The 22,528-nt window shown below is 41.6% G+C and overlaps 1 protein-coding gene and 1 long non-coding RNA gene across 3 annotated transcripts in view; one reads left to right on the top strand and one right to left on the bottom strand.

Moving 5' to 3' along the window:
• Prkg1 (protein kinase cGMP-dependent 1) overlaps positions 1-22,528 on the bottom strand; it is a 1,233,235-nt gene that overhangs the window by 793,160 nt on the left and 417,547 nt on the right. The gene's annotated exons all lie outside the window — the stretch shown is intronic.
• LOC120097462 (uncharacterized) lies at positions 1,312-15,159 on the top strand. The gene is made up of 3 exons (XR_005494866.2): positions 1,312-1,584; positions 13,777-13,964; positions 14,894-15,159. It is a non-coding gene; the product is annotated as an uncharacterized LOC120097462 (long non-coding RNA).

Genomic DNA, 22,528 nt, shown 5'->3' on the forward strand with positions numbered 1-22,528 from the left:
CACATTATAGCATGCTTTGCCAGTGTTTGGAAAATGTTTTCCTCAATTGTGTTATAATTACGGTATCCGTTCTTCTGACAGGCTGTACTTATAATTATCAACGTCTCATTTTTATTAGCATAATCACCAGAAACAGTACTAAAATGAAGCATTAGGAAGAAAACCCTGCCTGGTTCATTTGTGATGAGTGTGACAGATTTGAACTGTGAACATACTGTTTTGTGGATTACAATAAAACCGTGACAACTGCTTCCAATATCTTTATTGCACACTGTCTAAAGAACATTCAAAAATAACTTTCCGTTGTGCTCTTTGCTATGGGAGCTGGTTAATACATGTGGCTACTTAAATATAAATTAATAAAAAATATAATCACAGTCAAGTGCTCTAATGCACCACGTGGCTAGTAGCTACATACTGAACATTACAGAAAATTCCAATCCTTTCAGAGAGCTACGGCGACTGTCACTGTAGAAGTTTTTGTAGTCCCCATCATCATTTGAATGTTGTTCATGCACTGAAAGGTCTTAATATGATGGTGGAAGGTGGCAAACTTTTAAAAGGTGAAGATATGGAGGCATATCTTCAGTCGGGTCTATGGGACCAGTCTCTCCTTTATCTGTGCTCTCAAAGCCACAGTATGGTGTAGGCAAGAAGCCTTTTGTAGAACTGGGATGAAGCCAGTGTTGTACAGTTGGCCATCCAAAACAGTGGACTACATATATGTTGCGTGTCATTTTAAAAACACGGTAGCTCTTTCTCCAGAACTCTGCCCAAGCTCCCTCAAGTTCTCACGGCTACCTCTGCCAAGCCATCAAGAACCGCTCCAACTGTGCTCTTTCTCCTGTCCACCTTAGTCGCCACAGATGGAAAACACCAGACAGCCTTAATATTTTAAAACTTGTCGGGGCTGGGGATTTAGCTCAGTGGTAGAGCGCTTACCTAGGAAGCGCAAGGCCCTGGGTTCGGTCCCCAGCTCCGAAAAAAAGAACCAAAAAAAAAAAAAAAAAAAAACTTGTCAGATGACCCAATGGCTGGGAGAAGAATATCCTACCCCATCCTTCTTGGCCTCCACCCACGGCAGAGGTTACAAACTATAGGCGCCCAGAGAGCTAAAAGTCTGCCGCTTCCCCCCATCCCCTGCTCTGACTCTTTCCCTTCCTACCCTTCTCCTCCTGGGACCCGAAAGTCCCGCCTTCTCCCCTTTGCCCAGTGATTGGCTTCCCAGTAACCAATGGAATTTGGCTCCTTTATTGACACAATCAAGAACCAATTAGGGAATCAATACCTCCCCCTACATTATATCTTCTTTCAAAGGTCAGACTTTCTTGAGAAGAACGCCATTGCCATGATCTAAAAGGGGCCAAATTCACCCCAGCACACTAGCAGCATTCCGTCCTTCAGCAGTTCCACTTCCACTCTCCTTTGTTTTGGTTTCCAGATAATCTAGGTCTGCTACTACCTAGTTCTCCAAAACTCCATCTACCTCTCTGTCGTAGCTGACTGATCCCTTATACCTTTCATGTTTAAAGATTATTTAGAAGGGGAAAGACAAAGCATGCCTTTGTGAAATACAGACAAAAAGTGAGTAGCGCTTTCTCTACGGTACTTGGTAGCTGTGTGATTGCAGCGGCTGAGGCTGTTGGCCTAATTAAAAATGAAAATACTGTTAAAATCTGAAACTGCACCCGACATCAAAGTGTTCCCATGCTATTTCAAGTGCACAGAGTACTCATGACACTGCTTTTGAGACGTGGCTTGTTCCACTTGGTCTTCTTATCCAAAGATGAAAGCGAGCCTCAGCTCTGCGGTTAGAAGGAAGTTGGAGGAAATGACGTCGCTTGGGCACCGTTTCCCGCACACACGTAGCACATGGGGTTCTGCCCAGGAAACTGACCTGGCGATGGCTATGATGAGGCCACAGTCAGCTTTTATCTTCAAATTCTGCACTTGGCCTTTGGTTTTGACTCCCATTTTCTTTCACCATCCCCCTCGACACTTCCACATACCCCAACACAGTGATACCACATAGCCTATGGGCACATTCCTTGGCAGAGTCTTTCCAGAGTCTACCATTCAAAAGCCCTCGCTATCAGAGGCATTTCCCATTTTAAGGTAATTTCTCATACTTAATTTTTCTAGCTATCACAATATACAACTGGTATAAGAATTAACACCTCCATTACCTTTAGTTTTTGCCTAGTACCTTTTCCCACTTCTCCAACCATAGCTCTTCATGTGAAAATATTTTTTTCTCTCCAAAACCACATCACCACCCACTAAGAAAAGAGGCGTTTCTAATAAGCACGGCGTGTAATGGGTCTAGTTTCTGATCAAATTGGAGTCATACCTTTGCAACAGGTTTATTACTTTATACATTGATTTGTAAATTACAAATTAATAGTTTCAGTCAATGAGAATGTATTCACAATTTAGAAACAAATTTATTTGTAATTTATTAATTAATTTATAGGGTGATTGTTTTGCTGTTGGTACAATAAAACTTTAAAGTGCCTCAGGGTTACCAGCTATTCTTTAGGCAGTGTTTTCCGAATGGATGCCTGGGTCCGGGCTTGGGTTAAGTAGATCGAGTTATTTAGTGAATGAGAGCATCATTCATGTACATCCTAAGGCATCACAGATAATTTCTACTTGCTGACAAGTTTGGCCATGAAGACCACCTAGCACCCACACCATGTCCCATAAGAGCAGACTAAACTCACAGATTGAACAACAAACAGACATTTGGGCTGGTGGGAATGGAGATGAGGGGAAAGCCTTTAGACACAAGCCTCAGAGAAATCCTATCTTGGTAGTAATCACCATCTGCATGATTGGACTTAACAATTCCCTACTGCTCCACAGTAGGGAATTTGTGGCTGGAACCGTAAACCTTGCCAACTGTCTATGGCTAATGAGGTCATGGATCTTAGTGGAGAACCAACAACCGCCACTTTCCTAAACCAATATAATTCCTACGCACATTCCAAATACTTATGAATTCAGATGAGCATTGCTCCCACTCCTGATCAAAAAAGCTTTTATTTGTAGCAGAGACCACAATGGAAAAGCCACAACTTGTCAAAACATGGGGAGCAACTGGTCACGGGGTACTCAGCCCCAATTGCTATTCTACAACACAAGCCTTACACCTAAGGTTTGGGGAACCCTAGGGAAATGGGAGAGAAGATTGTGAGGGATAGAAGACCAGGAAGTCTGCTGTAATATCATGTCTTCTAGATATGAAAAGGAACCTGTGTTTAGGAAGTCTCAGCAGTATGGCTACCCAAACAAGACCTCAATAATGATGGCACCAGTTGACATGTCAATGTGGATGGAGGAAATCTCACTGAGTTCGACTGCTGGATGAATGAAGAACTACAGGGAATTGATGACTGCTAAGGGAGAGTTATCCTCTCCACGGATGAGCCTCCAAATTAGTTATCAATGCAAGTGGTCAGTCCTGAAATCATGTACATCTGAGCAACACTGAGTGGATGCTGCTGGTTGTTCCACATATTTACTTATTTGTATATTTGTGTGTGTGTGTGCATAACAACAATTTGTTTATACATGTATGTGTTTGTACATAACAATAATAATTAAAGAAAAAGAGGCCACACATTTGAGAGGAACGAGGAGCATATGGGTGCGATTAGAGGGAGAAACCTAGTGCAATTATTGTTAAATTTATAAGTGAAAATATTAAAAATGTAAAAATAAAAGTGGTGAGATTTCTCTGGAAGGACCTGTAAAACTATAAAGGGGCAGATAATAGTTTTGGTGTTACTAGCTACATGACTGCTATTGTTTCTATAGAAATCTGCACTGTGATATGAAAATAGCCACGAACAGCATGTAAATGCCTGAGCATGGACACATGGTAAGAAAAATTTATTTATAAACCAGGCAGATGTTTGGTTTTGGTCTGCGGACCATATTTAATGAGCTTCAGCATTAAAGAGAATGGCATGGAATTTCTCTAGAACTATCACGATGGGGCCCATCTGCCCAAATCCGCCATAGCAGCGCTTCACATCCCCTGTGTTCTTACCATCCCCTTACCACTTTCCTGTCGAGAGGTGATTTCTATTTCACAGTCTCCTTTGATGTGCTCCAGAGTTTCCTTGACTAACAGAATATGGTGAAAGTGGCTGTTTCATATCAGAAAATGTCTATTCGCAGCTGCCCTCTAACTAATACCACAGGACAGGTCCTCTACGAGAAACACCCGAACACAGGCGATCCACAGCACAGAAGGATTGTAAGCTGTTGCAAGCTACTGAGTGGTTTGTGTGATGAAGTGTATGCAAAACTTTGGTATCATTTAAGCACTGGTGCCATTGACGCACATCTCTGCTGATGTAAATGTATTTAGTTATGTAGACAGTTATCACTAAATAGAACAGTAAAGGGCTTTTCACTGCCTCCAAATTAAACAAATGCATTTCTATTAAAATTCCATAGATTAGCCTTATTTATTTTAAGCCTCATATCTAGGTCACCTATAAGTCCAATGACTATATTAATGAGCAAATCCACTTGAGAAGCATCTTAAGCTCTTCAGACCAATCACTATCACGAATAAATGCAGTCACTATTGTGTTGGACAAGTAAAGGGGCTAACCATATGCCGTGTTCATTGTCATCGTATCTTCTCCTCACAGTGACTACTGGAAGAGGGTGGAGTCCCTAAAAACCCATTAAAGAACTAATTTTGAAATGGATCTGCCATTAAAATTAGTGAAGTGATTAAGTTACATTAACCCTAAGCATTCATGTTTCTTTCTTTGAGACAATGAAACCTACTGTTTTTGATAACCAGGACCAAAAATATACAACACTGAAATCGCAGAACCTGAGAATTTAAACACAAGCATTGATGTGGTATGTAGAAGATGCCCCAGGACTGACAGGTTGACTAACTTGTAGTGACCGCCACACAGTTATCACACCAGAGGAGTGATCAGTCCAGTGTTCATTCACACAGTAATCAATCCAGATGAATGGCCAAGCAAGTGTCCATCTGAACAGTAGTCACCCCAGATGAAGGGTCATACCACAGTCTTTTCACGAAGTAATCAAGACACACGAGTAACCGGCAATCAACCCAGATGAAAGCAAACAGTTACTGTGAGGAGACATTTCCGAACCAACCCATCCAGAACCCTGGACAAGAACCAAAGTCTTAAGACCCAACTCTATGCAACCCAGATGAATGATCAGATCGGCGTCTTTTCACACAGTAATCAATACATATGAGTAACCAGATCAGTGCCTATCTTACACAGTCATCCCAGATGAATGATCAAACTAGTACCTACTTACACAGTAAACAACCAGATCAGGGACCAGACCAGTGTCCATTCACACAGCAATAAAACCAAATGAGTGACTAGACCGGTGTCCATTTCCACCGCAATCCATTCAAATGAGAGAACATTTTACCTTTTTCTGGTGAAAATAATGAACATCTTTCCCAGGTTTCAACTATAAATAACTCTAGATAAGTTCAGCTGGGAAGATTATTAATGTTACAGGAGTAAAGTCTAAGGTGCTCCTATGAATTCAGTGAAAGACAGATGCTAAAATCCAAAAGGCTCTTGCCTGAAGGCAAGAATCAGGATTCTGAATACCCAAAGCTAGAATGGAGAGAATATGGAGACAATTATAATCTTGTCCAAAGAGAATGAGGGCAAGAAAGCAGCACAGAGGAGCCATTTCCTCAGAGCCCCAAACAAGGACCAATGTCTTAAGAATCAACTCTACTTAATGGGCATAAAAAATTGGGTCATAGAAGTTCAGTAGCTTTGGGAAAAACAAAAATTCTAGGGCTGAATCCAAACTGGTCTTTAAGTGCTGTGTCTCTACTTCTGTTGGGCTCCTTGTCACTCACTCTAGTACTGCTTTTCTGGAAGGGCAGGCTGGTGAGTGACTTGGCAGACAATGCGATTACTACCAGGCCTGACATGTTGAGTTTGAGACCGGCAATCCACATAGTGTGTGTATATGCAAATATGTAAATATGTATGTTTGTGTGTGTATGTATATACATATATGCATATGTATATGTGTGTATATATGCACATTTTAAAAACAATATAAAACAATGTTTACAGTTGTTCCTTGTTTTGCTCTTTGAACTTTAATGAATTTTAATATCTCAAATTCGTGTTTATTATCCTCATATTCTTCCTAGTTTTATAGGATCCATTCCTTTCTTATAAGTCCCATAGAATTGAAGTGTACCAGGAGAATCCTGTACTTGAGGATTAACCTTCTAAATTGTTTCAGTAGCTCTTTTGCAGTTTCCTGCAGAATCCTTTACCTTTCTCAGAGAAGCCTCTGCAGAATAATGACATAGGCAAAGAAATGCAGCTGTATCCGAGAAACAAACAGGAAGGTCCCAATCCTCATGCCAGGGTTGAAATGACAGAATCCACAATGACTATAAACTAGTCCATCCATAATAATCACAAATTAGTCCATTGTTGAAACTGGTGGCCGAGTGTGCACAGCAGCTCTTGACTCTGCTCCATTTCGATGCAACTGTGTTGTACTGCATACGCTAGTACTTTCGTAGCTCTGAGTCTCCATTGACTCCTGTAACTTCCTGAAACGCTTCTCTACCTTACTCCCAATCTCCACATTTTTTTAAGGCAAGAGAACTGTGATTCTTACATCACATTCTCCAAGCTGAAAAGTGTTCTAAATTTCCAATGACATATTATTTGTCCTTTATCCAGATTTTTTTATTTACTTGAAAAACTAGTTACCCCATCTGGTAATGCAGGGCAGCATCGATGGTAAGACGAATACAGGTCAAAAGAATTTAATTTTGGTCCTGAGTCCGGGAGCAAGGCGCTGGCTGTAAGTCTTTCACTGTCCACGGCATCAGCATTCTTTGGAAAACTGGAAAGTTTCAAGTTAAACTCTGCGCTGACATGAACCTTAAATATTTACTTAGAAAGAAAACAGAAATTCCTGTGGGAGTTAAATCTAATTTTCAGGATTTTATTTTTTAAAGAAACAGAGAATTCTCAAAAACTCAACCAAGATACTCGGTTACAATTTGTGGGGTCATGAAGGCTAGTAGCGACTTGCTCTCCACACAGACCCCGTTCTTCATTGTTCCACCCAGGTCCCTTATTGGTCCACTGGGACAGGTAAATGTGAGTGGTCTGGAACAGCTTCAGGTTCTTCACACCCTGGCACACATATCTAGGAGAACATCCTGCCTCTGGGATCCTGAGAGGCTGCTACTGGATATGCTATCTGCAAGATGGAATACCCTTTGCTGGGGTTTACACCCCTTAGGAAAGCAGGTCTGACACTTGGGTGTTTTCTCTTGCTTTTCAAATTACAAAGACTAGGTAACTTACTAAGGAAAGTTTATTTTGTCCCCTGGTTCTGAAAGTTTAAGAGCATAATGCTGGCATTTTGTCACCTTCTGCTGAGGGCTTTGTGCCACCTTAACTCCTGGTGAAGTCGTGGAGGTGAGGGAAGAATGGGACAAATGGTTTACTACAATCTACTCTCTGTAAACAAGTTCAGTTCTTTTAGAACTGCACTAATTCCTCCTTGAAGACTCAGACACTTCCTAAAGGATCATCAGCTCTCACCATTTTTATTGGGGAGCAAGTCCCAATTCATGAGGAGACAAACAAGGTTCAAGCCATGACAGAGACCCATAGATATCTTTGTTTTTGAGAAGAACACCAACATGAAATCCATAGGCTTCAAAGGAGTTGTCCAACTGGGAGCCCGTGTTGTGCTAGAGCAATTCCATCAACAGAGAAGGGAATTTGAGCAACAAGCATGGCTTCATTAGTTAATGATGAAACTCATAGATGCAGTAAGGCACGAATTTAAAGACAAGTACTTTCCCATTCACTCTTTGAAAAATTTGGATTGTTATGTAAGGGCGTGTGTGTGTGTGTGTGTGTGTGTGTGTGTGTGTGTGTGTGTACGTGCACACATCCACACTGGCTTGTGTATATGTGTGTATGCTTTTTATATGCACAGTTCTTTCCCTCCCTGACTGACCTCGCTCACAAACAATTTTTCCTGCTTTGATATCACATGTATTTTGGGATGTTCTTTGTTTTTTCTTCTTATTCTCTTTAGTCTTCTTACTCTGTTCCCATAGTTTAATGTATATTTTCATTCCCCGCAGATATGCATATTTATTTAAAAACAGATTTATGTATAGCAATACACATTACACACTAAGTCACATAATAACATACTATATACATATTAATAACATACCATATACACATTTAGGCCCAGGTATTTGCATCTCAGAGTAAACATGATGATTTTTTTACATCTGGATTGTTTTGGCTTTACATCATGATTTCCAATCTCACCTGAAAATGTCATGATGTCATATATATATATATATATATATATATATATATATATATATATATCCGAACAAAGTTTCATTGTGTATATATGCCTCATTTTCTGTGGCTATCCATATATTTAGGGTTATTTGATTCTTTCTTCCTTTGTGAATAGTGCAGCTATAAACATGGATATCCAGGTACCTCTGTGTCTTTACTTCATCTCAACAAAACTGAAAGTTAGCATGATGGGGAGTAACTGTCCGGATCTGGGGCTGAAGCATGTAGTATTCGAACTTACTCTATGGTGAATGGTGATGACCTGGCTTCTGCAGGGGAGCTTTGGTCCTCATCATTTAGTACCTGCATCTCCCTCCTCATTGTGAAAGTCATGATATGTGTTATAAGAAGTGAAAGTTTTTATAGGACTTTAGATTTGACCACAGACTATATTTTCTATCTAAGAACATATCTGAAATAGACAATTAGGTTGGTTTCAACATTGTTTTGAAAAAATGTCATTTAGTTGTTGGCTCCAGGTGGTTTTCAGTGCTTTTGATTAATTTTCAAATTTCCCTAGAGAGAACTTGAGCTCACTGTTTGAGCTATGCAACTATTAATCTATAAGTTTATAATTTCAGCTTCACATGTTCAGTAGATCTGGCAATTGTAAGGCCACATGTACAGGAGCCATGGAAATTATAAGGACACATATACAGTAGATCCAGAAACTGTAGGGTGTAAGTGTTCATTATTTCAAAAGGAAAGACAGTTCCTAAAGAAGAGCCTTCATTGGCCAAACCAGAATTAGAGAAGCTGTATAAAGAAGCCCACGTGGAAAAAACAGGATCACGGATAGGAATCAAGGTCAACATCAGCAATAATGGATGACATTCTAACTTCTAATCTACACACACACATTCACACATGCACACAAACATGCAAACTGGCTAGCACACACCTCTCTCTCGTACACTCACACATAAATAACAATGCTACTATTGCTGCTGCTGTTGCTGCTGCTGCTGCTACTTCAACTGCTACTGCAACTACTACTACTATTACTACTACTACTACTACAACTACTACTACTACTCTACTACTACTACTACTACAACTACTACTACTCTACTACTACTACTACAACTACTACTACTACAACTACTCCTCCTCCTCTACTACTAGTAGTAGTACTACTACAACTACTACTACTACTACTATTACTAGTACTACTACTACAACTACTACTACTACAACTACTACTACTCCTCCTCTACTACTACTAGTAGTACTACTACAACTACTACTACTACTATTACTACTACTACTACAACTACTACTACTACTACTCTACTACTACTACTATAACTACTACTACTACAACTACTACTACTACTCCTCTACTAGTAGTAGTAGTACTACTACAACAACAACTACTACTACTACAACTACTACTACTGCTGATAATAATAATAATAATAATAGTAATTTAAAAACATGAAGAGGTGGACTCCTTAGAAATCATCTCTACTGACTTCTTTGCCATGTTAAAATATTTGCTTCATTTTTAACTTTTAGAAATTTAATTTGTTAAATTAAATTAGTATGAATCATCTACTCACTACCATTGTAGTATATGGACTTTATTATATAGTTTTGATCATCCTGAAACTTACTATTAAGAAAACATCTGGTGTCAGAAAAATAAATAGGAAGACAGGAAACTACAGGAAAGAATACGCCCTGCTGGGTCAGCATTTACAAGGAAGGTAAGAGTGGATGTTCCATGCAATCTTGTTGCATAGAATTGGACACTTTGAAAAATGTTTGCACTTCTGTGATGACGTCATTTGAGCTGCTAAGAATCCTGCGGAAGGCATTCACATGTCTTAGGTAACATGCTCAGTGATGTTTACTTCCACAGTGTCACAAAACAAAAAAGGAAAGTAAAGACCCGATCAAATTGCTCTAAATTATAAGCCTCAGGGATTCCTTTATGTTAATTAAATTCATGGGGGAAAAAAGTCCTTCCCCTGGGTGGTTGATAAAATGAAAGATAAGACCCCCCCAAAGAAGGACAGAGCTCAGATCATCGGGACAAGGATAAAACAAGACTAGCTAAGCAGGTGATGGGCAGAGATGGGAGGAAGCAATGCCATCTGGAGCTGCCATGCAATGTGAGGCAAGAGGGGCTGGCTTCTAGTTTCATGGTTGGAAACTCTGAATCAGGGGACCTCTGGAAAGTCAGCTGACTTTTTCTCACTACTATGTTCTGGGTCTTTGTAGTAAGGATAAAAGAATTTAGCTTAGGGTTTTCTGGCAGATGTTTTATGTGGAGGCAAGTTGAGTAGACGCTGTGTGAAAGCAAGAAGGTTGATCGTGCTCCTTTCTTAACCTCCTCTACATGCAGACTCAGGATCAGACTCAGGTAAACCCAATCAAGCATACTCGGTCTGAGAGCTCACAGTAAGATGTGTTCGTGGGCATCCATATGGTCAAGCTGCTTTGAGATTAGTGGGCCCTCAGTGCCTCTGTTCCCTTTTAAGTATTCATTAGCAGCCATTTTTCAATGTGACAGTGCTGGTGGAAGTCAATTTAAAATGTCCTGTTCGTGCTCTCTGCATGTTAGTCACACATTTTCCCAAGGCACTCTGGAAAGGATGGAGAATCGATGAGCTGCAGAGCATTTAGGAGGGAAAGAACACCACAGCGGTAGATGTGGGAGACCCCCAGAGCTGGTCTCTGTATACTCAGGTATACATATGCGCTGCCGACACGGGAGCTTTGCTCATGCCTGCCCTCCCAAAGGCAGACAGCATCTAGGATCTATGGCAGCAGTCATGACTTTGCACCTGCCGTTTGTCAGGGAGATGGGGGAACCTTAGAGTGGGACTCTCTACACCGAGGGTGGGGGGGGGAGGGAGAGAGAGAGAGAGAGAGAGAGAGAGAGAGAGAGAGAGAGAGAGAGAGAGAGAGAATGAGTTACTACCTTTGTTTTATAAATTATTGGAAAGGTCAAATTCTTTGTTTAAAAGGTACCACACCAGTCTCAACCTTCTTACATTTTAGTCTTTGTTCTGTTTTCTTTGAGACTTGCTCACAACCCTTAAAGGTTAACTTGGTGCTCTCAACCAAGATCCTCAGAGCAAAATCTCAGCTAAACACTGTAGAGGCCGAAGCAGTGTTTGCATAGGACCCCGGCTCAAGGAAAGCCAGAGAGAGCTCATGAGCCCGTGTGTGTGCTCACAGCTGCTTAGCTTCTAAGACCACATGAAATGGACGTTGTTGTTTTGAGTGACCTCTAGAGCCATCGATGACCTGTGTCAGGCAGGTACTAGTCATCTACTCAATGGAAACCCCAGCTCCACCTGCAGTCCGGTCCTATTAAAGTTCTAGAGATGCCAATAGAAGCCAATAGTTCCCTCAAGCCAGGAACTGGAGATCAGTGAGCTGTTTAAAAGTAAATACATAAATAAATAAAATAAACAAACCACTTAACACCACGGCGAGCCAAAAATGTTTATTGATTTCTCACACCCACGCTGCCAACCGCTGTGCGATAAGTGGAAGCTAGGCTACCCAAGGTTCATTTCGTACCGAACTCCTTCACTGTCAGTATCAAGGACACACCCACAGCCTCTATCCTCTGTAAACACAGCTACAGCCCAAGACACCCAGACACCTGGCTGGGATAAAAAGTCTCATAGAAGAGGTGATTAGATTGCTCACTACACAGAAATTAGACTTAATAAAATTTCATGATGTGATGCCTTCCAAAAGGCTGCTTGCTTTGTTATGTGAAACTTCTGTCTTAGCGTGCGTGAGGCAGGAAGAGGAAAGACACAAACAGCTCCATGGCTGTCCCTTCGAGCTCCTTAGGTCATTTAGAGCAGTCAGGGATGGAACCCCATCCCAAGGGCTTTCATTCCCATATGCCTTCCTCAGAAAACCGCCTTCTGCAAATGGTTTTCGTTTCATCTCCTACTTTGCATACCTGGGTGTGAGAAACCAGAACATCCCATAATTTCTAAAAATGAGATGGAGGAGATAAAGAGGAATGAAAACAGCATGCACTCTGATCTTCTGTTTATACTGCAGGCTGCCTCAAGCCTCTAAGCATTCATTCTATGGTGGTACTGCTTCCCAAGTGTTAAATTTCAACCTCATAAAAGAAGCCACAGTGTTTTTTTTTTTTAAATGCTCTTTCTTTCTGAGCGAGCATTTCACATGCCACAGAAATCCATCCCAAGGTAGCTGCTATAGTCGATTAAAATGCATGTTTTTTGGCTGAGTGATCCTTAACATGGAACACTTTCCCTTTGCTTGCTGGCAGCTGACACCTTCATCAATGCCAAGACAACGCCAGGTTTCTAAAGGTGCAGTTTTCCCCCACCCTGTTCATTCGCCTCTTCACCTCCTCCCTTTGCTGTGAGCATGAAGAACTGGCAGATACACCTACCGATGGAGCACCCTGCACTGGGCAGAAGAGAGATGAACAGGTTTCTTGCAGCCTGGGATGTAGATTTGAAGGCACATCGCCCTGAGGTTAAGTCACCCAGAAAGAAGGTTCTGCTATGGCTGTGTTTTCAGCAGCTGGGCACCAGCTATGAGCATTGCCAGCTTTGTTCTAAAACATACGTCTGGTCTGGGTGACAGTTGTAACGCACTTGTGGAAAACATCCTAAGTACTAGATGTGGAACCTGCAGGTTTGTCCACACCTAAGCAGAAGGGGCTTTAACATGCGTGTTGGCAGAGAGAAAAATGCATGCTTCAAAATGCATGATGGAGAGAGAAAGTGGATGAGGCTTCCAAATGCTACTACAACATATTAGCAATCCTATCAGTATTCTACATAAGGGACTTAGACCACTAAATTAAGTTCTGCATGTGAGTATTCTATTTCAAAGAACACGGCAGGTGTGTTTTAAAATATTCTTGTGCGGATGTTCATGAAAGTACTCTTTTGCATGTGTTGTACATGTGCATCTGTTCACGTGAGCATGCACAGGCAAGTGCAGATACATGCACCCATGTATGCACATGTGTGAAGAGGTGTCTCCCTCAATCACTTTCTGACGTATCTTTTGTGGTAAGGTGTCTCACGGAATCTCAGGCCCATCGATTGGCTAGATTCTCTGTCCATTGAGTTCCATGGATCCATCCATTTCCTCGTACCACACCCTGCTTTACCTGGGGGCTGGGGAATCGAACTCATGCCCTCATGCTTTCACGGAAAACACTTTACTGATGAGGCCACTCCCCGGAACCAAAACATTCTTTTATTCATGGTTCCTACTTAGATGTCAGTAGAATTAAGACCTCAGCCCCTTTTGTACAGTCCAATCAATGACTGATCATCACAATCGACTTACACAAATTGAGCTGACTTTTAATTACGTAAACAAATTTCTACTTTATTTTTAGTAAAAACTGTGAAGCAAGCACAGTCATTAACCGGGGTCTGCACACATCCAGCGTCATCGCCATCAGCATCGTTCCTCTGTACATCATGTCTCACTGAATGGTCTTCAGGTACATGGAGCTCTGCTCTCCTCTCCTCGGACAGCAATGCCCTCTTGTCCTGAGTGACCTAGCTAAGGCTACTTTGCAAGGTGAGACTGCGGAGTAATGGGAAGATGGGGTAGTGTAGTAAAAATGTAAGCTAGCACCATAGATGTTTATTATCATCAAGAACTGTGTTATACATAATGGTTGGTGCTGTTAACTTAACAACTCTCAGCACAGTAGGCTTGTCTACATCAGCATCTCTATGAATAGTGCTTCTTTATTAGAAGTGCCCAAGTATCACTAAACAGTAGGAATTGTTAGCTCCACTATAGCGCTATGAGACAGTACTCACTGACCAAACATGCATGTACCCCGTGTCTATATAACCCCAGATAAACACAAGTGTACTCACCTTCCACTGTCCCCATGGCACACTGTAAACCCCACATTCCCTACTGTAGGTGCATGGATTTTAGCAAGTTGTGCCTCCCGGTTGAGGCATTACTTAAAAAGCCACATACCTGGAGTGGAACACGTTTTTATTGTTGGTCCATGTCCCCTGCATGGGGTGTAATTTCTTATTCGATGTATGAATGCAGGGCATATATTGGCCTATCTACAAACTTTAATTGCTATTAGCAAATCATTTTGCGCAGCACCTAAGGATCCATTTGAGTGCCACAGAAGCCAAAGCTAACAAATGGGGCCTCTAGAATCTAAGCCGCAGTTCACCTGGTTTCAGAACTCGGGCTGGCGCGTCTTTAATGTCTCATTTCATAACGCTGGTGATAATTTTTTTTTTTGAGCTGGGGACCAAACCCAGGGCCTTGCGCTTGCTAGGCAAGCGCTCTACCACTGAGCCAAATCCCCAACCCGATAATTTTAACAGTACACCTGGCCACAGCATCCATTAGACAACACACAACCTTCTCTCCTCCTGCTCTCACATTAACAGGGACATGACACATTTCATCTTAAGACTTCCTCCCTGACCACTTCAATTATGTTTTTTCTCTTCAATTATGTTTTTCAGCTCTTGTTCAGAAAGAAATTAAGTGGCTAGGAGCGATGGCTCAGAGGTTTGAGCGAGCACACCCTGCTCTCTTGGAGGACCTGGATTTGCTTCCCAGCACCCACACACCAGCTCCCAAATCTGTAACTCCTCTTGCAAGGGATTCAGTGCCCTCTTCTGAGCTCTGGGAGGATGATCCACGCACATGACACAAGCAGGCAAAATGTTCAAACACATAAAAACAAATCTGTAAAGAATAAAAATAAAAACACTTGAGATCAGCTATAGCTAAGCTCTATAATTTGATAATGATCCCAAACCAACTTGGTTACTTTTATATTTAGAAAATACAATGTACTACAATGTAACTTGAAATATTTATTTTCTCCATACCTCGTCAATCACCTTAAGATGCTATACATAAGGCTGATGTGGTGGGTCTGGGCAAAGGTGCCTGCTACCAAGCCTGATGACCTGAGCTCAGTTCCTAGACCCTCTATGGTAGAAACAGACATAAGTTGTGCTTTGATCTTTACATGTGCTCTCTCTCTCTCTCTCTCTCTCTCTCTCTCTCTCTCACACACACACACACACACACACACACAGAAAATGAGAGAGAGAGAGAGAGAGAGAGAGAGAGAGAGAGAGAGAACCTTGTTTTGAGTTGTGGGTGTGGCTCTCATCTTAAATCCCATTGCTATCTCAGCTTGTGATGTTGGAAAGGTATGTGTATGTATAAAATGGCCACTGCAGGGACTTGAGCTCTCCCACTCCAGTGGCTTCTGCCATCAGAACCATCCGCTACAGTTCTATGTCAGGCAATAGTCTTTGAAATTTGTCAGGAATTCACAAGGTGCACTTTATCCATGTGTTTAAACATCTGTTGGACTCTGCTGCTCAACCCGATGCTGTACATGAACCCCTAGGCTTGCTCCTAAATCTTTAAAGTGTTTTATTTACTTCTTGGTTTTAAAATACTGCTAAATGAGATTTATGTCTTCATCTAAAATTAAACACGAAGAGACAATTACACCTGAATCTTAAAATGGTTTGGGGCATTTTATTCTATTATTTTGTTAAAGCAAAGTGGATATGTGGTGTATATAAACATGGTTGATTTAACACTGCAATGCCATGGTTCCGGCAATCAGAATGTATCTGTCGGGTAATAATGCCTTTATGAATATGTAAAGACCAACATCAGGATTTGAAATTCTTTCTTGGCTCCTGTATACCTTTGAGGTCTGACTGGGCAAAATATTTCCGCTCACAAACAGTTGAAGAATGAGATTCTATTCTAAAATTTCTCCTTTAAGAGTTGTGAAAGTGCTTGTAGAAATGTTTGTACTGTTTTACAATGGCTCCAGCAGTCAGTAAGAGATGGGGGTGTAGGTTTTTCCACAGTCCTCAATGGATGTCACAGTCTTCTTTTATTGTAGCAATTCTACTAGCTGCTTTTGACTGTAGTTGCATTATGGTGCAATTTGGGGTTACCCCCTCCCTCCCCAACTGCTCCTTAGCCTTAGCAAGAGGCTCCCTTAGGAGCAGGATTCATTTGCAAATTATAAGGTTTTTACTGTTACACCCTGAGTTTGTCCAGAGGCTTGAATGTTATTTACTAGATTTAGGGTACCCCTCACCCCCACCACAAGTTCATGTGTTGAGACCTTGGACTCCAGCTTGTGGGGTTATCATGAGGTGATGGATCATGAGGGCACTGACTTTACCAACGGATTCATCCTTTGATGAGTTCACAACTGAATGGATTATAGGAGAAAAAAGACATCTGGAAAAGATGTTTCTCCCTTTACATTTCCTGAATCAAAATCAACCAATCAATCTCTCTCTCCCTCTCCTATCTCTCCCCTCTTCCCCTCCTTCTTCTCCCTCCCCCTCCCCTCCCCCTGTCCTCCCTTCCCTCCCTCTCTCTCTTTTTCTCCCTCTCCCTCTCCCTCTCCCTCTCTCTCTCTCTCTCTCTCTCTCTCTGTGTGTGTGTGTGTGTGTGTGTGTGTGTGTGTGTGTGTGTGTGTGAATGCTCACTTAGAAAACTGGGAGCCCAAATAAGCCTTTCCTCCCTACCTTTTCCCTCCCGTACTTTCCTACGAATACTTTTCTCAGGTATTTTTCCTCCATAGGAATAAAGAGCTGACTAATGGAAATGTGTGAATTACATTAATTACATCAAAATGACAGTATGTGGCTGAAGGATTGGAGTTTTAACCTCCCTTCTTTTTTTCTCATTCTTTTCTGGGGTTCCAACTCTGTTTAGCAGTTGGTAGGCTTCAAAGTACCCCGAAGTCTTAAAGTCTTCAGGACCCATTCATTTTCATGTTTATCCTCTTCTTTAGGAAGAGCAACCTGTCTCTGTTTTAATGTTCACGGATTCTTCCTTCTGCCATCTTGAATCTGCTTCCAAGATTCTTTTTAGTGAAAACTTCATGGTATAATTTAAATACGGTAATCCTATTTCTTTTGATGACTTCATGTGTCTTTCATAGTTTCTATTGACAGGTTATCGCTGTCATCTTTATTGTGATTCTTTTAAAATTTGTCTTCTTTTAATTATTTGACCAGTTTTGCCCTTATGCTAGGCTGGCTTCAAACTCAAGATTTGCCTAGCTTTCTCCGCCATGTGGTTCCACTCCTACACTACCACAGATGGCCTCTTGTTTTATTTAGACTATCCCTTTGTTAAGTGTTCCTAACATTTAGGATGCTTAGAAAGAGTTGTATCAACTTTTAACTTTTCCTCCTCCCTGTGGATCATCCATTTTCTTTTCCTCACACATGTCATGACTTTCCTTTGGATCCATGAAGAATGACGACGTTAAATATCATAACAAGAGTCAATTCTGATTTTCGATGTAGAAACCACATTTGTATGTTCCATTGCTGACTGTGATTTCTTTGGTGGCTTTCTTTAGTTAATTCAGTGATTTTTTTTCTTCTTTACTTAAGATATAAATGCCTCCATTTAGTCTTTACAAAATTCAATTTTTATTCTAAAGTTTACGTTTTTTTTTCTTTTTTAACTGATTATTGCTATGTAAGAATAATCTAATAGGTAAGTAATTGATCAGGATTTATAACCAAACATCAGACATGATAGGCTATAAGGCTTGCATATTTTGCATAGAATCTCTTTTGGGCTAAGGAACATATTTAAAGTCCAGGCAGTTTAAATTTCTCCCAACCCTAACTTTATTCTAGACCCCATTGTGTCTCTTTTCAACTTGGTATAGATTCGTGCTCAGCCAGGATGCATGGATAACAGAGTTTCTACAGCTTCTGTGTAAATCTGCATACGTATACAGACTTTAGTCCTACAGGGTTATATGAGACTTTACCCAAGGCACACATTAGAGCTGTCTTGCTCACTAGATTTTCCTGTTAGATTTTTTTGGCCAATCTGCCATTCCATTGGTCGTCTTAGGCAGAGCCACAATGCCAAGATAGCTGCAGTGCTAGCTTTGGTTGTCACCAAGATAGATGTTCTGTCTGAAAATGTCTTGAGGCACGGGCAGTTTTGCACTCTGTTTCAAATCAAATCAGGCCTCTCTAGCAACTAGGTTCTGGCTTTCATGGTAGGCTGTGCCCTGCTGGAATTACTCCCCTTACGGTGTCTGGAAAGGATGAGACCGACACAGGGAGGCATACTGCAGGGTCCTGCTGCTGCAGCTGAAGGGACAGCACTTTTAATGAAAGACTCTCAAACTGTCATCTACCGCTAGGCAATTTCCAGATTCTCAGTGTGGTGGTTTTGCCAAATAGCTGGGCTCCTGCCAACCATGAAAGACTTTGGAGTAAAGCACTTGCTCATTTCTTCAGTCTCTATCCTAGAAATCTTGGTATCTCATTTTAAACTACTTACATCGGGAATTAGTGACACTGTAAATATTTTCAAATTCAGCTTTCTAAGGAGCTTGCATCAAAATGAGCTTGTTGGAGCTGGGGATACGACTGACTTAGTCTTCGGGATTTCTTCAGGCTGATAGGAGTAACGATGCTGTCAAAATCACCCCCGTTAAGGAGAATTTTCTACAAGTTCTAAGATCGTTGGGACCAAAGTGATTTTTAAGCACTTTTAGGCTGCGTGGAGAATGGAAAGCTATTCAAATTCAGTTCCAGTATCCAGAAAACACTCTGCCCCAGCATCTTCTTCAGTTTGCTGCCCTCTCCTTCAGTGCAAGTGCCCTCAGTGGCCGTCTCTGCATCTACTGGGCTCTGCCTACCCACGGATGGAACTCTCCTCATCTTTATTCTCCTCCACAGATTCCACCAACTTATGAGTTCACTCGCTCACCATCTCCTTACTGGTTTCTCTTTATGCCTGTCTAATTCTTTCCCATCTGGTATTTGAGACATTCTTCATGGGGCTCACTCAGGCTCCTCAGGAAGGAGGGAATGATTAAGTCTCCCATATGACAGCATTCTTTAAAATTTAATGTGCACATCGATCACCTGAGAATCTCTGGAAAATGAAGACTTTTGAGGCTGAAGTCTGGGGCAGGGGTAGATAGGAAGTCTCACAGGTGGCACTGATAAGGCTGCAGGGTGGGGGGTGGAGATCATACTCTTGGTAGCAAAGAATTTACTCAACACCTAGAAGAGAATTTATCATTTGCTACTGGTGCCCTTCAGGTTGCACACTGCCTTTGGGTGCAGATAGGTGAATGGTAGTTTGAGCCACGGGGCTCCATGCTATATCACAGGGTAATTTCTGTTTTAAGAAAACCTCAGAGGGAATACCAGCGGTGGCAAAAGCTTTAAGCAGTGTGTCTAAAACAATTGGGATGATTTTATTTTTACTTACACTGAAGTTTGGTTTTGTTAGCACACAAAAAGTTCTTGTCCACATCTCTCAAAATACCAGTATTTCCTGAGGAAGACTGTGGTCTATGTGGTAAATGTTATTACATTTGTAATGTATCTTCAGGAAGATACATTACAAATGGCTGTATGCTCATATCCACATATTCTCTCTCTCTCTCTCTCTCTCTCTCTCTCTCTCTCTCTCTCTCTCTGTCCCTCCCTCCCTCTTCCTCCCTCTCTCTTCCTCTTTTTCTCTTCCTCTCTCTCTCTTCCTCTCCCTCTCTCTCTCTTTTTCTCTCTCTCCATTTCCATTCACTTTTATCTCCCCATGAAAAAAGTATTGATCCATCTACTCCTCGTAACAATTGCCACAGAGAAACACAGAACAACATCCTGAAACCATAGAGCCCAACAATGAACGGGAGCACAGATGCGTGCAAGTCAAGTGAACCTTCCCCAATAGCCAACCAACCAGAAAACAACCACAAGTTGCAGCAAGACAGGAAGAGATTAGTAAGAGTAACCGGAAGTAGAGAACTGGGGGAAAGGGAGCACAAGGGCTTGACAGCCTGGAGGCCTCTTCACTCCTGTCTCTCTCCTGTTTCTCCACCTTGCATTTTAATACCTACTTAGAATAAGAAAATACAAAGTAAATCTCCTAACAGTGGATGATTTAAATAGACAATACACATCTGAAGCCTTCCTTGTTTGCATGGGTATACATATGGGCATGTTTGCCATTTAGGAGTGGAAGCTGATTTGCGATCTCACCTCTATTTTGTCTATTTAATTGGTAATCAGGTCTCTGTTTTTTTAAGCTAATTAAATCAACTCCCTTGTATAATATTCGATGCATACTCTCATGTCTACTCCTCTGTTCATCTGTATGTGTGTCACTATGGTTCCTAATGGCCTTTCATCTTTCAAATGGATTCGCTTCATAAGGACAATCAATGCTAGGCCAAACCTTGTCCCACCGTGCAGACAACACAGCTTATTGCTATTCACCTGCACATCCCTGGAGTCTAGAGGAGGGCTCAGCAACACACCTCACAGAGCTGTGTGGAGCTGGCTCCTTGGCCTTTCAAGCATTCATAAACAAAGAGCCCAGTCAAGATGATTCCCCCCTCCTCATCCCACTTAAAGGAAGGATTTATCTCAAAGGTTGAAGTAAATTGAGACTCATTCACTGAATCAACATGCACAAACACATCCAGCTGAAGTATCATTTTCTGTTGGCTTAGAGATACAAGACAAGACCACATGGTAAGCATTTCCTTTGAAACTTCAAAGTCAGAGAAACTCATACTCTAACTATGTCCCTTGATCAGCAGGTATAAGGCTGGCGTGTTTTCTTTTGAATCCAGGAAGTATTGGGAACCACACTGGGCTTGGCAGAGGCTGAAGCTAGCTCAGGCCTGGTTGTAATCATTTACAGCTGCTTCCAAGTCTGTTGTCATCCTATCAGACTCTAATGAACCTCAAGCCAGGCCTGCTTGCTGTGCCTTCAGAAAGGGGAGGAGGCAGCAAGCTCTCCATCAGATCAGACTCTGAGGTAATGAATGGGAGTATTGTTGCTGAAGTGCACCTATCAAGTGTAACAACGTAGCCAAACCTCTCCCACCCTGTCAACTGGCTTCATTACGGGGCAGCATTGATCTCATTGAGATAGATACAAAGACACCAGGCAGCTGGGCTGTATTTTATTTTTGGTGCGTAACTTCGATCATATTAGTCACAGGCTTGGGTATAAGTTTTGTTTCTTTGTCTTTGTTTCTTTCCAAAGTGGAGCAATTTAACTCAACACCATCTATAAGGGTAAACATTAAAACCATTTGAGTTTCTGGATACTTAAGAAATTAATATAAAAATCAAAGGAAAAGATCTAAACTCTCAGATGTAGCCATAAATTCTCGTACAATTCTGAAAGTTAAACATCAAAGAAATTAACATCTTACAAGGCAGTTTTTCTCAATTGCAAGAGGTACAGTGTCTTAAAAATAGATGGCAGACAGCAGGTATCAGACAGATAGTTGATGAGAGAAAGAAAAGGAGACATAGGAGGGAGAGAGGAGGAAAGAGAGGAAAGAAGGAAGGGAGGAAAGGAAGAAAGGAGAGGGAGACAGTGAAGTCTGTTCAGTATTTTTTTTTTAGAATAGTAACGAACTGACCATAATATTGAAAAAAATCACTTTAAAAGTATAAGTAGAATATTAATCAGCAATGGATTCATTTTAAATTGAATCTAATTCACTTTAAACCATTTGACTGTTTCTATCTATATATAAGATAAAAGGAAGTATTAGAAAGGAAATTAATCTTTGATTTTGTTGGAAGCACTTCTTTGCTACTGTGACTAAACTGATGAATAGAAGTGGAGGAGGGCAAAGAGGAAGGAGGAGGAAGAGGAGAAGGAGGAAGAGGAGGAGAAGGATGAGAAGGAGGAAGAGGAGGAGAAGGATGAGAAGGAGGAGGAGGAGAAGGATGAGAAGGAGGAGGAGGAGGAGAAGGATGAGAAGGAGGAGGAGGAGAAGGATGAGAAGGAGGAGGAGGAGGAGGAGGAGGAGGAGGAGGAGGAGGAGGAGGAGGAGGAGGAGAAGGAGGAAGAGGAGGAGAAGGATGAGAAGGAGGAACAGGAGGAGAAGGATGAGAAGGAGGAGGAGGAGGAGAAGATGGAGGTGGTGGTGGTGTTGGTGGTGGTGGTGGTGATTAAGGTGGCCCGTGAGATAATGGCTCAGTCTGAAAAGGTGATTGCCACCAAACCTGAGGACCTGAGTTCAAACCCCAAACCTTGCATAGTAGAAGGAAAGAACCAACTCCCATAAACGGTCCTTGAATCTCCGT

The sequence above is a fragment of the Rattus norvegicus genome, chromosome 1 (assembly GCF_036323735.1).
Source record: "Rattus norvegicus strain BN/NHsdMcwi chromosome 1, GRCr8, whole genome shotgun sequence".
Taxonomy (NCBI): domain Eukaryota; kingdom Metazoa; phylum Chordata; class Mammalia; order Rodentia; family Muridae; genus Rattus; species Rattus norvegicus.